Source organism: Austrofundulus limnaeus, unplaced genomic scaffold, assembly GCF_001266775.1.
Source record: "Austrofundulus limnaeus strain Quisiro unplaced genomic scaffold, Austrofundulus_limnaeus-1.0 Scaffold13, whole genome shotgun sequence".
NCBI lineage: Eukaryota > Metazoa > Chordata > Actinopteri > Cyprinodontiformes > Rivulidae > Austrofundulus > Austrofundulus limnaeus.
Window position 1 is genome coordinate 2,206,827 of NW_013952415.1, and position 14,384 is coordinate 2,221,210.

General features: G+C 36.8%; 1 long non-coding RNA gene across 7 annotated transcripts in view; it reads right to left on the reverse strand.

The window, feature by feature from the left end:
- Positions 1-14,384, reverse strand: part of LOC106513568 (uncharacterized) — a 201,579-nt gene that overhangs the window by 109,846 nt on the left and 77,349 nt on the right. For 4 of the 7 annotated variants that reach the window (XR_001309802.1, XR_001309804.1, XR_001309797.1 and 1 more), the window contains one exon: positions 11,770-11,856. This is a non-coding gene — a long non-coding RNA (uncharacterized LOC106513568). Of the gene's footprint in view, positions 1-10,145; positions 10,252-10,650; positions 10,750-11,494; positions 11,537-11,769; positions 11,857-14,384 lie in introns of those variants that run through there. The other 3 variants (XR_001309803.1, XR_001309800.1, XR_001309801.1) reach the window with 3 other exon arrangements.

The following is a 14,384-nucleotide window of genomic DNA, read 5'->3' on the forward strand; positions in this document are numbered from 1 at the left end:
TAATGTATGTGTAAATGTGTAAATGAAGAACTATTGAGTTGAGCCCATTAAAATTATATCAATAACATAAACTGTAACTTACTAAGTAATTAATTTGTAAAAACATGGTAATTATGTGAGATATATGAAATTTAATAATCTGTTGGCAAATAGTTGGTAGTTGAGGTACTAATAAACCACAATTAAAAATTACCTTCAAAAATTATAATTTTTTAATTGCATAGTACTGTATTATGCAAATTACTATGTAATTACCAAGTAATTACAGTAACAATATGTCCTCCTTCAGGGTCACATGGATTATATGTTCTGTGATAAACACTTCTATATGAGACCCTGTCCACCTGATACACATGTGTCCTGTGTGACTGGATTACTTTAGGGAAGATGTAACCAGAGTCAATGCTAATTAAATATGTTGCTAGTCAGACTGGAGGTTGCTAATCCACATTAGTTTGGTATCTGAACACAATCAGAATCAAACAGTAGGGCTTCTACTGATCTGTCATTCCCACACAAACAGCAGAGGGATTACCTGGTAAAACTCCCCTTCAGCTCTGGCTTGATTAAAGATAATTGGACACCCTTTACAGGAAATATCCTAAAAGCTACAGATTTATTTCTCCCAGTAACGAAGCTGCTTTTTAACGATGTAAAACTTGCTCTCTGGGCATCAAAAACACTCAGATATTCTACTGGCTATGACAAAAATACAACCCACGAGGATAAAAAAACGTTAGAATAATCTGATATTTGTCGATGTCGTCCAAACAATCCAGCAGATATTTTTCCTTGACAGAATCTTACAAACGGACAGCGAGGAGAGTCTGCTCGGCTCTTTCAAACCAACACTCATGCGTGTGCACGTGCACACTGAAGATTCCATTAAGATTACCTCGTGTGACGTACAAATGGGGAAAAAAAAGTGAAACTTCATCTTCACTTTCAAGTCACAGATTTTCCTCTTATCACTTCACGGAAAAAAAACTATTCGTCTTTTTTATTCCTGACAGAAGAAAAAAACAAAAAGGAAGCTGCAGAAACCTGAAGAACGTGCACGTGTTACTGTTTAAAGTGGATTTAATTAGTTTTTCAGTTTTTGTGTTAGAGCTTCAGATCATTTGTGAAACATTTAATACTATATAATTAGCTGACATGAAATGTTTAAAACTGCCCAATAAAGCTAAACTATATAAAAGCAATAAATAAATATTAAGTCCTTTTTCTGCTCATGTTCAGAACAGCCTGCAGAAATGATGTTCGGACAATAAAACCCTGTGAGCCGTCGTGATGAAACCTGGACCCTCACCTCCTCGGAGCAGGAGGTGAAATCAATAATTAATGATGGAGGAATCTAGTTCATTGACGAAACGTGGTTCTGCTCCAGAGGGCAGGAGGAGGAGGAGCGAGTCAGCTCTAAGACAAGAGGCAAAACGATGAGAAAAATCGAGCTTCGTGATCGTTCAGGTTGAATTTTCTCTGCCTCACACTTGTCCTGTTTGAATGATGAATGTTTTATTGTGATCCTGATGAAGACTTTCAGCCGAAAGACAAGCTAAAAGTGCCGTTTTGACCTCAAGAGGTGGAAATAAAGAGAAAAACCTTTAATGAGAATCTGCTGAGCTGTTCCATATTCACAGGGTTTAAGTCGACGTCTTAAAGCAGCTTTAGATCCAGTTTTCACTTCCTGAGTTTTATTACAGCAGCTCCTGGGATTCAAGAGATATTTTTCTAACAGTCGAATGGAGTTGACTTCAACATTTAAAAGACAAAGTTAAATTGTTTGAAATTAGAGCAGATTTGTTGTTCCATATCTGTAAAAGTGACTGTTAGAGCCGTTTTTGTGTTTGCTGAAGCCGACTGGCTGAGGCGGCCATCTTGAACAGAGCTAACCGAGGTTCAGTACACCACCTATTAGGAGCATACCTCAGATGAAACCAACTATTATAATACTATATATAATACTATAATTATTATACTATTATGAGGTACTGAGGTATGAAGTAGAAGAAAAATACTGAAAAGTTAGATGTTAACCGACTGTTAAAGGTCGGCTTTGTTTCTGAAAAGTGGTTCTTTAATTGTCAGAAAAAACAGCAATTTGTCAGCAGACGGACATTTTTCTCTCAGGTTTCTGCAAAAATGCAAATGTAATTTGGTGTGTATTCTTATTTTACACGGAGATGATTGAACCAGGACAATGGTGGCATTCATCACAAGCCCTGATTGGATGGAGACGGGGGCTTTTTAAAAGTGAAACTCATTTTAACCCGTCTTCTGAGCTCCACAGTGTTGTGCTGCAGAGACAAAACTGCTTCTAATTCTCAAACATCAACTTTCAGAAACCGAAGCRTTGAGGTGACTGTTAAAAGCAAAAACAAGCAAAACAAAACTGCATTAAATATTCTGAGAAAAGGCAAAAAGTGAAGCAGGGAGCCCAACACAAAAGTAAAAAGAAAAAAAAAGCTACAGCTCTCRACTTGAAGATGAAAAGCTCGTTTGATCAAAGATCAGGTTCAACTTTTCTGCCCTGCAAGAATCAACAGGAGTCTGTTTGGGCTCCAACAAAACAGCAATTCTGTGTTTTTTTTATTAATAAGACACATATTTGTAGCAAATAAAAGATGTAATTATCACAAAATCGACTTCTTAGCATTGTGTAGAAATTAATTTTAGATGTAACTCTGTGGCACTTTAACACAAATAAACCCAGTTGTTTTATTCTKCATTCCTCTAAGCCTGATGTTCTGATATTCAACTCAAACCTGTGCAAAAAATTCGTTTCCAACAGAAAGAAGCAAAAATTGCGTTTCCGACCCTCTTATTCTTTGTAATTAGCAGGTCAGTGCACAAAAACATCCAGAAAGTTCTCAGTTCACAAAAGGAGCTGAAACATTTGTCCGTGTTTGTAGTGTCAGCAAAATATCTCAAGTTTCTGTGTGTGTTTAAAGAAATTTTTTTTATTCTAAATAAAAGCATTTCTAAACACGACCTAAATAATTTTGGTATTTAAATAAAGCTAAAATTTAGGGAGGTTTCATCAGAAGTGTAAGGATCAGAGCAACTGTTATTGTTTTAAAGATAATCAGGATGGAACAGAATAGGTTATTAAACTAAAAACACTTTAAAATCATTAATAAGTGTTTATTATGCATTAATTGAGGATGAGAAAGAAACAAAACTGCACAGTTTCTTGCCAAATAGTGAGCCATATCTGTTCACAGACATGTCATCTAAAAGGTGTTTTATTAAACATTTCACACTAGGTAACTTATAGGCACAATTATGATTTGGAAACACATATTTAAGCAATTGTTAGTACTGTATTTTTTTTATTATAAATATCTACTATTAAAGGGAGCCTTATTGTAAAGTGGTACTGATTTTTTTTAATTTCCCCTCGAATGAAGATATTGTTTTGCATCAAACAGTATATAATCCTTTTAATATATAATGAATCATGCTAAAACATTTATAAACCATAAATCCACATGTGAACATCTGGGCAAAGATTCATGCTGCTAAAATAAACTAAAGCAAAGTTTTAGAGGTTTTAGTAAAGAAAAAGTGAACATGGGGCTCAAGTGACAGTATGAGTGAATTGGTTTAATTTCAGCTCAGAGTCTCTGCAATGTGGATTTTTACCTGATGGCCACATAAAAGCTGTATCTGTGTGTAAATCATGTCGGAGGATTTAATAAAAGGAAGCAGACWTGTCTTGGATTTTAAAAACCCTAATTCCTTAGCCACAATTAAAACATGCTGAGAAATAAAAACTATAAACATCAKATTGACAAACTGTTGTCATCTCTCAGCGTTGTGTTATTGATAAAGCTGGAGCTGAGAAGTGGTGGCACATTATGTTAATGTGACCTTCTACGCTTGATTGACCTCTGCTTTTAATGTGGAATAACTGATACTTCTAATCATGTCAGATTTAACATGCTTCACTTTGTCCCATTAGGGAAGAAAAATCAGCCTGCAGTGTTTAAAATCAGAACTAATTAAAAAACAAACAAACAAGCATGAAGTGAACTTTTAAAGGGTTTAGACAGAATAAACTTCCACAGTTTGTGTTAACAGATGGTGTTCTCCAGGAGACAGAAATATTAACGAGCACTTTTGTTTCCTCAAACATAAATTGTTTGTTGAYGTGTTGTCCTGTGGGCGTCCAGATAAACAGTTTGTTTAGAACATCCTTGGTCCAGTTCTGGGTCACAGTGTGCTAGACATGACCTTCAGCTATTACTGCAACACATTCATCTCACAACCTTTTCTGTTTGCTAAGAACAAATAAACTTAAATAACCAGAAATCCTGATGTGCTGAAAACAGAACAGTGACGACAACAACAACATTAATAACAATAAACAGGGATATTTATTTGTTTTCCTTCAAAGACGTCAGAATTGCAATAATAGATTAAAAATATAAAATTGTAAAAAAATTTAAACAGTAGACCGCAAACTTCAGCACTTGTCCGTCCATCCATCCATCTATCCATCCATCCATCCATCCATCATCAAACAATCCATCCATCCATCCATCCATCCAATCAATCCATCCACCCTCCATCAAACCATCCATCCATCCATCCATCCATCAAACAATCCATCCAACCATCCATCCATCAAACAATCCATCCATCTATCTATCCATCCATCCATCCATCCATCCATCCATCCATCCAATTAATCCATCCATCCATCCATCCATCCTCCATCAAACAATCCATCCATCTATCTATCCATCCATCCATCCTCCATCAATCCAACCAGCAATCAATCCATCCATCCAGCCATCCATCCATCCTCCATCAAACAACCCATCCATCCTCTATTAACCATCCATCATCCATCCAATCCATCCATCCATCCAACAATCCATCCATCCATCCATCCATCCATCAACCCATCCATCCATCATCCATCCATCCTCCATCAAACAATCCATCCATCCATCCATCCATCCTCCACCCAACCAGCAATCAACCCATCCATCAAACAACCCATCCATCCTCCATCAACCATCAATCAATCCATCAAACAATCCATCCATCCATCCATCCAATTAATCCATCCATCATCCATCCATCCATCCTCCATCCAACCAGCAATCAATCCATCCATCAATCCACCATCCATCCAACGATCCATCCTCCATCCAACCATCAATCCATCCATCCTAACATCCTCCATCCATCCATCCATCCAAACAATCCATCAATCCATCATCTATCAAACCAACATCCATTCATCTATCCATCAATTTATTCATCCATCCAACCAACATCCATCAAAAAACCTATCCATCCAACCAACATCCATCCAGCCATCCATCCATCAATTCAACAATCAAACATCCATGCATCCATTTAACCACCCATCCAACAATTCAACCATCCATCAAACCATCTATTCATCTATCCAACCATCTATTCATTCATCCATCCTTCCATTGAACCATTTATCCATAAAATCCATCCATCCATCCATCCATCCATCCATCCATCCATCGATATAAGAACTTGGAACATGTCTTTCCTTATTTCAACGTGTGATTTTAGACTTTGAAAACTAATGTAATCAACATTGGAGAACTGAAAAGCAGCAGGAGTCTGCATACTGTGGGGCTGTAATTGAAAAGTGCACATGTGTAGATCTAAAACAAAAAAAAACGTTTTAAAAGCAGAGTTAAAACTCTGGTAAGAAAATTAAAAGCYACTTATTTGAGGCAGAGATATTCAATTTGGAGAAACAATGAGAACAGTTTAATTAGTCTTCAAATACAATCTAGTCAGCCTCCCAAAAAAGCTGTTTCCATTTCATGCTTCTGAAACCCAGCTTTTCTCTTGTTAAACCTCTGTTTATTAATAAGAACTGATAAGACAATGTTTTTGTAATATTTTAGGATTTTCTGAAATGCACTCACTTGCTTCAAGCACCAATATATTCTGCATTTATTAATCTGAAATCAGTAAAAATAAGGCCTTCTTTTGGTGTTTAGAAAACAAAAAAAAAAAAAACGAACATTTTTTTATTTTGCAATAAAATGTGATATTTATATTTTAGTTTCAACTGTTCTTTAGGCACACAAAAACATTTTTTTTTTTAGAAAAAACAAAGAATTCTGAGATGAAAGTCAGAATTATTTTTTTTCCCCAGTGGCCCTAATTCTTAGAAAACAGCTTGTTGCAGAATTTTGGTAAATTCATTAAGAGGTGATAAAAGGAGGCCCATGAAGTCGATGACTACAGCTAAACAAGGTCAAGAGATGTGCTTTTTCTGCTCTGTGGTACTAAAATAAAATCAAATAAAATTAGGATTTCACCAAGGAATGTCAGGTTGAAATGTGTTAATTTGTGACCAAAGGAAAAAAAAGAAGAAAATTTGAATCAGAAGGTCTGCAGTCCCTCAACAGATTAATGACCTTAAACACATTCACCAGCGCAAAACGATGATTAAAAAGTAAAATCTGTTTTAAACTATCCAGGAATTAGTCCTGACCTGTGTCACACTGTAAAAGCTTTGGAGAGACCCGAGAACTGGCACTGCTGAACAGAAGGACTCCAAACTTAAAATAGACTGAACAGAAGCAGAAGTAAAAAAATATATATAAATAAAAATAAAACAAACAGATAGGATAGCTGCAAGAAGAAATGGTCACCACTGCCAAACGTTGTGCAACCAAATATGATGAAGTGCCAATAAATGCATCTAGAATTCATTCTTTGTTGTTGGGCAATCTTGGACATCCGAGTCAAGAATTTCGAAAATAAAATTGCAATTTTATTCGTTTCATTAGATGTGAATGCCAATAATTTTGATCCCTCTTTCACTGCAGCCTTTCCTCCACAGTTTTAACTTCAACTTCACTTATTGATTTCCTTCTTCTCTGCTGGAAAGAGAAATGAACAAACTCTGTTCAAATAAGAGGTGGGAGAGTGGGAATATAAATACACGCAGTCAGTCAACTGTTTGGTTAACATGGGGGCATGACGGTTATCACACTGTGTCTCATGGCTGCTCAGGACTCTGTGCTCCTGATGCTCTTATCCCTGCCTCTTGAACAGAGGGTTACTGCTGGAGGTTATTCCCTGCTGACTGATGGTGGATCATCAATAAGTCCTTAGAGATCCTGAGAGACAGACGCCGAACCTCAGGGCTAATGATTCAGTTGTTTGAATTCTCCTGACGGCACAGTTCTGAGAAAAACTGTTACTTATGCTACATTGCAGCTGAAAGTTTACATCATGGTTGTCACCTGCGTTAAAATAAGACCTTAGAACCAASAGTGCTTATTAAAAGTTTAGGTGAAAGGACAAACATTTGAACATTCACACATTTAAGCCTGTGTGCACAACAGAAAAAGCAAAAATTTTAACTTATGTTTATTTTTCTTCCATACATTTTTAGCATGTAACATTCCACATTTTTTGTGCTTTTTCAACAAGTCATACATCCAAACATTCAGCTCATTTATGYCATGTGTGCCATGACTTTTGGTATTTGTGCTTTTTCAGCTATTTAACTTTTCCTGCCATTTTATAACTCACTRAAAATAAATGGAGACATCTTCAATATCTGTAAAAACCCTTTAAATGTTTTTAAATACTTTTTACCTTTTGTTCTAATTCTGCTTTTTTCTCAACTTTGTTCTATTTTCAGCTTTCTTTGATTTTTTATCACCTAATCTTATTTTTTCTGCCTTTTCAGCTATCTTTCAGCTCCTTTCTGTTCTACTTCTTAACATGTTTAGTCTTCTACTGACTCCGTTTCTTAAAGCAGATTTATTTCAAATTTCACCTATTTTTGCCTTTTTTAGCTACATTGTAGCTGTTTTGGTTAATGTTAGATTTTAATGTAAATTCAGCTTTTTGTAATAATTTCTGCATCTTACTGCTTAATTCAGCAAATGCTCTCTTTCTGCATCTTTCTGCTAATTTCAGCTTTTCTAAACTTCTCCCCCCAATTTAAATTTTTTTCCACTCCTTTCAGCTGTTCTCCTGATAATCTAAACTTTTTAGCATTTTATTGTCTTCTGTATACATCTTTTAGCTGATTTCTTTGAATTTCAGCTGTTTTTTCCCTTTTCGCCACTTTGTAGCCATTTTGGCTGATGTTTGTTTTTTAATCTAAATTCAGCTCTTTGTAATAATTTTAGCATCTTGCTGCTTAATTCAGCAAACATTCTCCTTMTGTGTCTTTGTGCTAATTTCAGCTACTTTTTAGCAGTTTGTCTGCTAATTATAGCTGCTTTAGCCATTTTATAACAAATTGGAGCTTTTTTTCTGACAATGTGAGCTTTTTTACTTTCTGTTCACCATCTGTCTGCCAATTTCTACTTGTTTTTGTCTTTATTTTCTTTTCAGCAAATGTCAGCTGTTCAAATTTAACTTTTGTTTTTAAACATTTGTAACTTCAGCAGCTTTCAGTAAAAATCTTTCAGCATTAAGCATTCACACTGCATTTTCACAGGAAATGTAAAATCTCTAGTTGAAAATGAAATGACGAAAACTAAACCTGGCATTTATTAAAAAACAAAAATCAGTTGACATCACTGTTGACTTCTGAACATCATCAGCTGTTGGCAAAGTCTGGATCCAGCATCAATAATAAAACTTAAGGGCGGTGACTCTCATGATGATTCTTTAACAGCTGGGTGGTAATGTAATGTAATGTAATGTAATGTAATGTAATGAAGAGTGATGCCTTGTTGAGACATTTCAGATTTATTCACGGTTACGTTTGATTGTCCCAGATCTGACAAAAAAATTTCGCCACTGATTCAACAACAGAACTACGCACATCCAGATCACATCAACAGCAAAATAAATCAACAATAAATAAATGATGCCAGCTTGAACCCATCAGCAGCTAAACCCACTAAGATAGCTTGCCAATCTATTTCAGAGATGATCATTACGTTCAATTAGAGTCATATCCTAACATGTATATCTTACACTGTGGGAGGCAAACAGATCAACGCAACAGCCTACAGATAAACTGAAACATCATAGAAACTCCACGAGGAAGAAATAAACCCAAAACGTAGAGAAATCAGCTGTAAATGTGTGACCTTTGACATGTGATGTGAAAAAGGTTAAACCATTACAGCAGCACCMGGATCTATTAGGCAGCCAGCAGACAAAACTCCACGGGCTGGAAAACAAAAACTGGGCGAGCTTCTGAACCTCAGTGGCTGGGTGTCCGACTTTTTAGACGGGTGCCTGAAAGCAGCGCAGCAGCTGCGGCTTTAGTGAGGCGTTTCCAGCCTGCAGCGGTCGCGACACGACTAAAGTGGTCCAAGGAAAACAAATTGGTGAACCAGACAACGGGGTCACAAATGTAAAAAGGCAGGAGGAACAGTGTGTGAAAGTGCTGAAAAAAGAGAAGTTAAAGCAGGTTCCAGTGAACGTGGAACAGGTCACAGAGAGCAGCTGGATTGATTCTGTGAAGCTACACAACTGCAGGGTGATTWTCGTCACCTGGTGGTTTTCTAAAAAGAAAAAAAAAAAACGAAGCACTGGCTGTTACGTTCATGTAATAATTACACCAAAAATGAAGACCTGGTCTGATTAATTATCCTTTTCTTTCCATCATAAGAGGCAGCCCAGTCTGCGTGCTAACTTAAAGACGTGGCAACAGGAGAGACTATAAAAAAGCAGGTGAATCCAGCAGGAACAGACTGATGCTTTGGGCAGTTTCCTGCAGGGGTCCTGCCATTCACGTGGGTGTTAGCTTGACACGTAAACATCGCTGCTGACCATCATAAAAACAATAATGGATGTTCTTTTCCTGATAGCAGTGACCTGTTTCAGCAGGATTATCCTCTCTGCTACAACACAGCTTGAAGAATACGCCTCCTGCGTTCCTTTAATTGGTGCTTTTACCTCAGAAATCTCTTCCTCTATATTTACAGTTTTTGTTCACAAGTAAAAATATTACATCTTGGATTCTGTGTATCAACCAACACGTTAGTGTGTAGTTGTTTTATTTATGGTACTGTTCAGTAGTTTTTGCTTTTTCATTGGTTTATAGATAATGAGATCATGCCTGGCATATGAAACTTAAAAAATAAACTAAATGTGTTGCTTGGTAACATCCACACATTTTTAAATTAGGTACTCATTGCAAACTATGACATCAAACATAAACCTAACGATATCAAATGTTTGGAAGAGTCAGTCAAGAATTTGGGTCCACACTCACTGAAGTAAAAGCTCGAGTCACATCATTGTAGGGATCTGCATCTGAAAATACCAATTTAGGCKCAAGGTTCAGATATTTTAAAATGGGATTCTGTGAAAGGATTAACAATAACATGTCGTAAAAAACTTTTTGAAYGACTTCTGTTTGGTGAAAGTAGTCCAAGTAAGGCTGAGACCTAATTTAATTGCTACAGTTCTTATAGGGCCAATATTATGTGATTCTCAGGCATATAACTAAAATAAAGTAACTATGTCACATTCAGTTGTTATGAAAATGCTGTCAATTTGTATAAATCAAAGAATTTGACTTTGCATCACATCATTACAAAACACCTTGAAATTGACCTCTGTCTCTTTAAGAACCTCCTACTGCTTCTGTCACGCCCATTTCTGCATGTCATTACAACAGCTTCATGCTGTTTACAACTGGTCTGAGGAGTGTTGTGTTTTGTTGCAATAATATCAGGATACAATTGAACTTAAAGTATGTTTTCTGAAGAACTGGAGCTTTCAGCTTGGTCAGATATCTATCCTGCCATCCTTAAACACACACACACACACACACACGTCAATGTAATTTATTTATTACCAAAATGTGGTGTAAGCATACAATATAACAGATTGTAATATAAGTTATGAATACTAACTGTAGATCACAGATAGAACAAACAAAATAATGTGAATTGTTATTAAAAAAGTTGATTTTACATGATATTGTATTGTAATTTATATAAGTTATATGGGTATTTAAGTGCAAATGATGTTAGCAGCTAGCTGTAGAACTTACTGTAGGAAAAATAATGTAAAAAATGTTTAAAAAATWGCATTCGCTCAAACTCCTAATAGGTTTTCCAAAGTTGTTTTAAGTTGCTTTAATCATAATTAAACCACATTTCTCCAAACTGAGGTTAACATACCATGTGCAACAGGTAAGATATTTATTGTTCATAACTATTTTATAGACCTCCGCCTTTAAATATCTGAAAGGCCTTTTAAATTAGTCAGTTTAAAGTTGAGTTTTATACATGAAAGCAGTTGTTTTTTCAGTCCTGCTGAAGTACTATAAAATACAAAATGAAAGGATTTTATTTTCCAATCCTTTAAGTTAAAAACAAAAGAGTGRCACTGAATAATGTTGGTCATGTGCGCCTGAAGGAGAGAAAAAATATTTATATTTCTACAAAATTTTATGAACTGTCTCTTTTAGTATCTAACTGAATTGTGCACACATTGATGTAAAAATGTCACATGGTCGATGGCTTTATTGCTTCATGATTATGTAGACGAGCGGAGGAAGCAAAGCCTGTTAGTTCAGGAGCAGAGTCGTCTGTGGGGGAGAAAAGCTCCCCTCAGAGTGGGTTTTGGGCTTTGTAACCGAGCAGACCTTTTACATGAACAAAATATTATATAACACACTGGAGGAACAACCTCAAAAGCTTCATGACCTCTTTAAATCTTAAACTTTTCTRTTTCTTGTKAGAGTTTTTTTTCTCCATTCTGAGTGCTAAAATGACTGCCGCACTGACTTTAGCTATGAGTGAGTTGTTAGCAGGTCGTTACCTTCAGTTGGGGGAAACAGAACAGCGCGTTTCCTCTGGGCTCAAGGATTAATGGTCTTTGTTGGCAACATTCAGCCCCTTACTGCACCTAGAACAAAGATGCATAAGGAAAGTTAATAAAAGGAAGCCGTTGATGTTAATAATATAATAACCACCAATAACTCATGAGCATTTTGAGTAAAAAGAAACTAAAATTTTCATCAACATCCAGGTTAAAAAGGCAACTTTAAATTAGACATGATGCTTTTAAATCCTCTTTTACATTTAATTCCTTTCGTCAGGATCTTTATAAAGTGGAACTGTAATGCTTTGGTCTGAAAYGCCACAAGTCCCGCCCCCTTACTGGGGTGTGTCTCAGATCAACTCATTTCGAGGTTGTCTCTTTGAATCCAAATGTAGCACTTCACACCCCACCCCCTCCAGCTTCCAGAGCAGTTCATTCTACAGTAGTTTGATAGTTTTCAACTATATAACTGCGCAGAAATGTTTCATTTACAAATTAACTGCAAGATATGAACAAGAAGACTTGTTGTTGAACTTTATTTGTTGAAGCCAGAGTTTGACCCAGAACCAGAGGAGGATGAAGACCAAACTGTAGTTGGTAAGTCTAGACATTATTTAGATTTTTTTTCCGCAAATTATGAAAAACTGAACGGGTAGAAAAATAACCCAAGCAAAATATAAAGATATTCACGCAGCACCAGGAGAAACTAACTCCAACTAATCTGCACTCCTAGAAACTTACACACAAAACAAAATGCATTTAATGGCTAAAAAATTGAAAATTTTCAGGATATGAACCTTTTAAGGTTGAACATTTCTTGAAGGAATGCATTTTGCCCTTAATACCTAATACCAATCTCAGTGGATGTTTGGGTCAAACCTTGTAAACGATGCAATCTTCTAAAGATTTCACAATGAAAAAGCTCAAAGAATGTGTTGAGAATAACTATTAGCTACTAAAAGTTAATGCCAAAGTTTAAAGCAAAATTAAATCCAACAGGATCAAATTAAAGCAAAACACTTTTAGAATCATGACAATACTTTAAATTAGCTACATCAATAGCACAAAAAGTAATTAAATTAGTGATTGGCAGATTATTTCTAATGCATTGTGGCAATAAATCATATGATTGGCAGCAAAAGCTCTTKTGTCAAAAGACAGCAAAACAAGCTGTTTAGCTGAGATTTAGCAAATCTTTCATGTGTGCAACCAACTCTACTGCTCACCTCACAAATGCATGTTACTTACAGATGTGACACCATTTAAAAGGAGAATTAACAGGCGTTATAACGGTATAAGATTTATTGTCAAGATACATTATTACAACAAAGAAATAACACAACAAACATAAATTTCCTCACGTTTTTTTGCTAAATTTATGTAGCATAATTTCAAATTGTGTTCACATTAAAAAAAACTTTAACATTTTACACAACTTATGACAGTTTGGTCTGACTTTTATGATGTCTACTGAAGATGGAATGAAAAAAAATGAACTGAAGTCTCTTTTGGTCATGTATTCCACAACACTTGATTTGATAATAATGAATTTGAGTTGTTTAGTCATAAAAATGTTCATAATTTAGCATAAATTGTTTACAATGTTAGTGTGACACAGCCTTTATAAGTATAATACTGTTATATAACAGATAAAGTAATTTATAGCCCTATTCATAGYTAAGCAGTCTACATAGGGTGGTAACTGTGGCAACATTTTCCCAGTGGCAGCTGCCACTCAGAGCCCCCCTCTACAACCGCCGGATGTGATTAAAGAAGAGTGCTGAACTTCAGCTTYAACTGTCTCTCAGTTTAGATAAAAAAAAGTGTAACTGTTGGAGTTTTATTGCCAAAAGCCTTTAATTAGTTGTCTCYCGGGGTTGACATGCTCACTCATAATGATGAGATCCATCTTGAAACGCCTCGCGACAGTAATGGGTTTGAAAGCAGCTGTGAGAGCGCGTCGATCATCTCTGCTCTGACTGCGCCTTCCCATCTGCAATAATTATGCAACATGAGGTGGGAATGACGACCACATATAGCTTTCCCTCCACAGCACCTGCGCCGCTCGCTGACACGAGGAGGACGGGAGTGGGAGCCGCTGCAGCGCCGCTTCGCTYCTTTTCTGGCTGAAGGAACGAGGAGCTGCTCAGACGCGCAGCTGAGAGTTTTAAACGCGAACATCCAATTGCTTTTTTTGCTTTCCTTCATCATCTCCTCGCACGCACGCACGCACGCACGCACACGCGCCAAAGCGCAGCCGAGAGCGCGCTCACATATCGGGGGTTAAAAAAAAAAAACCTGCCTGGCTTTTTGCGCCCCTGCCGCTCCGCGCTGGATGTTTGCGCAGAGGACACCGACYCTCCGCTGCTGACTTCCCCCCATCATCCCTGCGTCTCTCCCCGGTTCGGCTTCCCCATCTGGACCGCTTCAGCCAGGATCCATGGTTCTGTTTGTGACCCGCTCCGACGCGACCRTGGCTCGGTTTTCAGAGTGATCGATGCGCAATTTGGAGCTTTGGCGACGGAGCGGTCATTTATACGGTGACAGGTTTTCTGCAAAGTTCTATTGCGCCATAATGAAGGAAGAGCGCAAACTTTAAAAACTCCTCATTG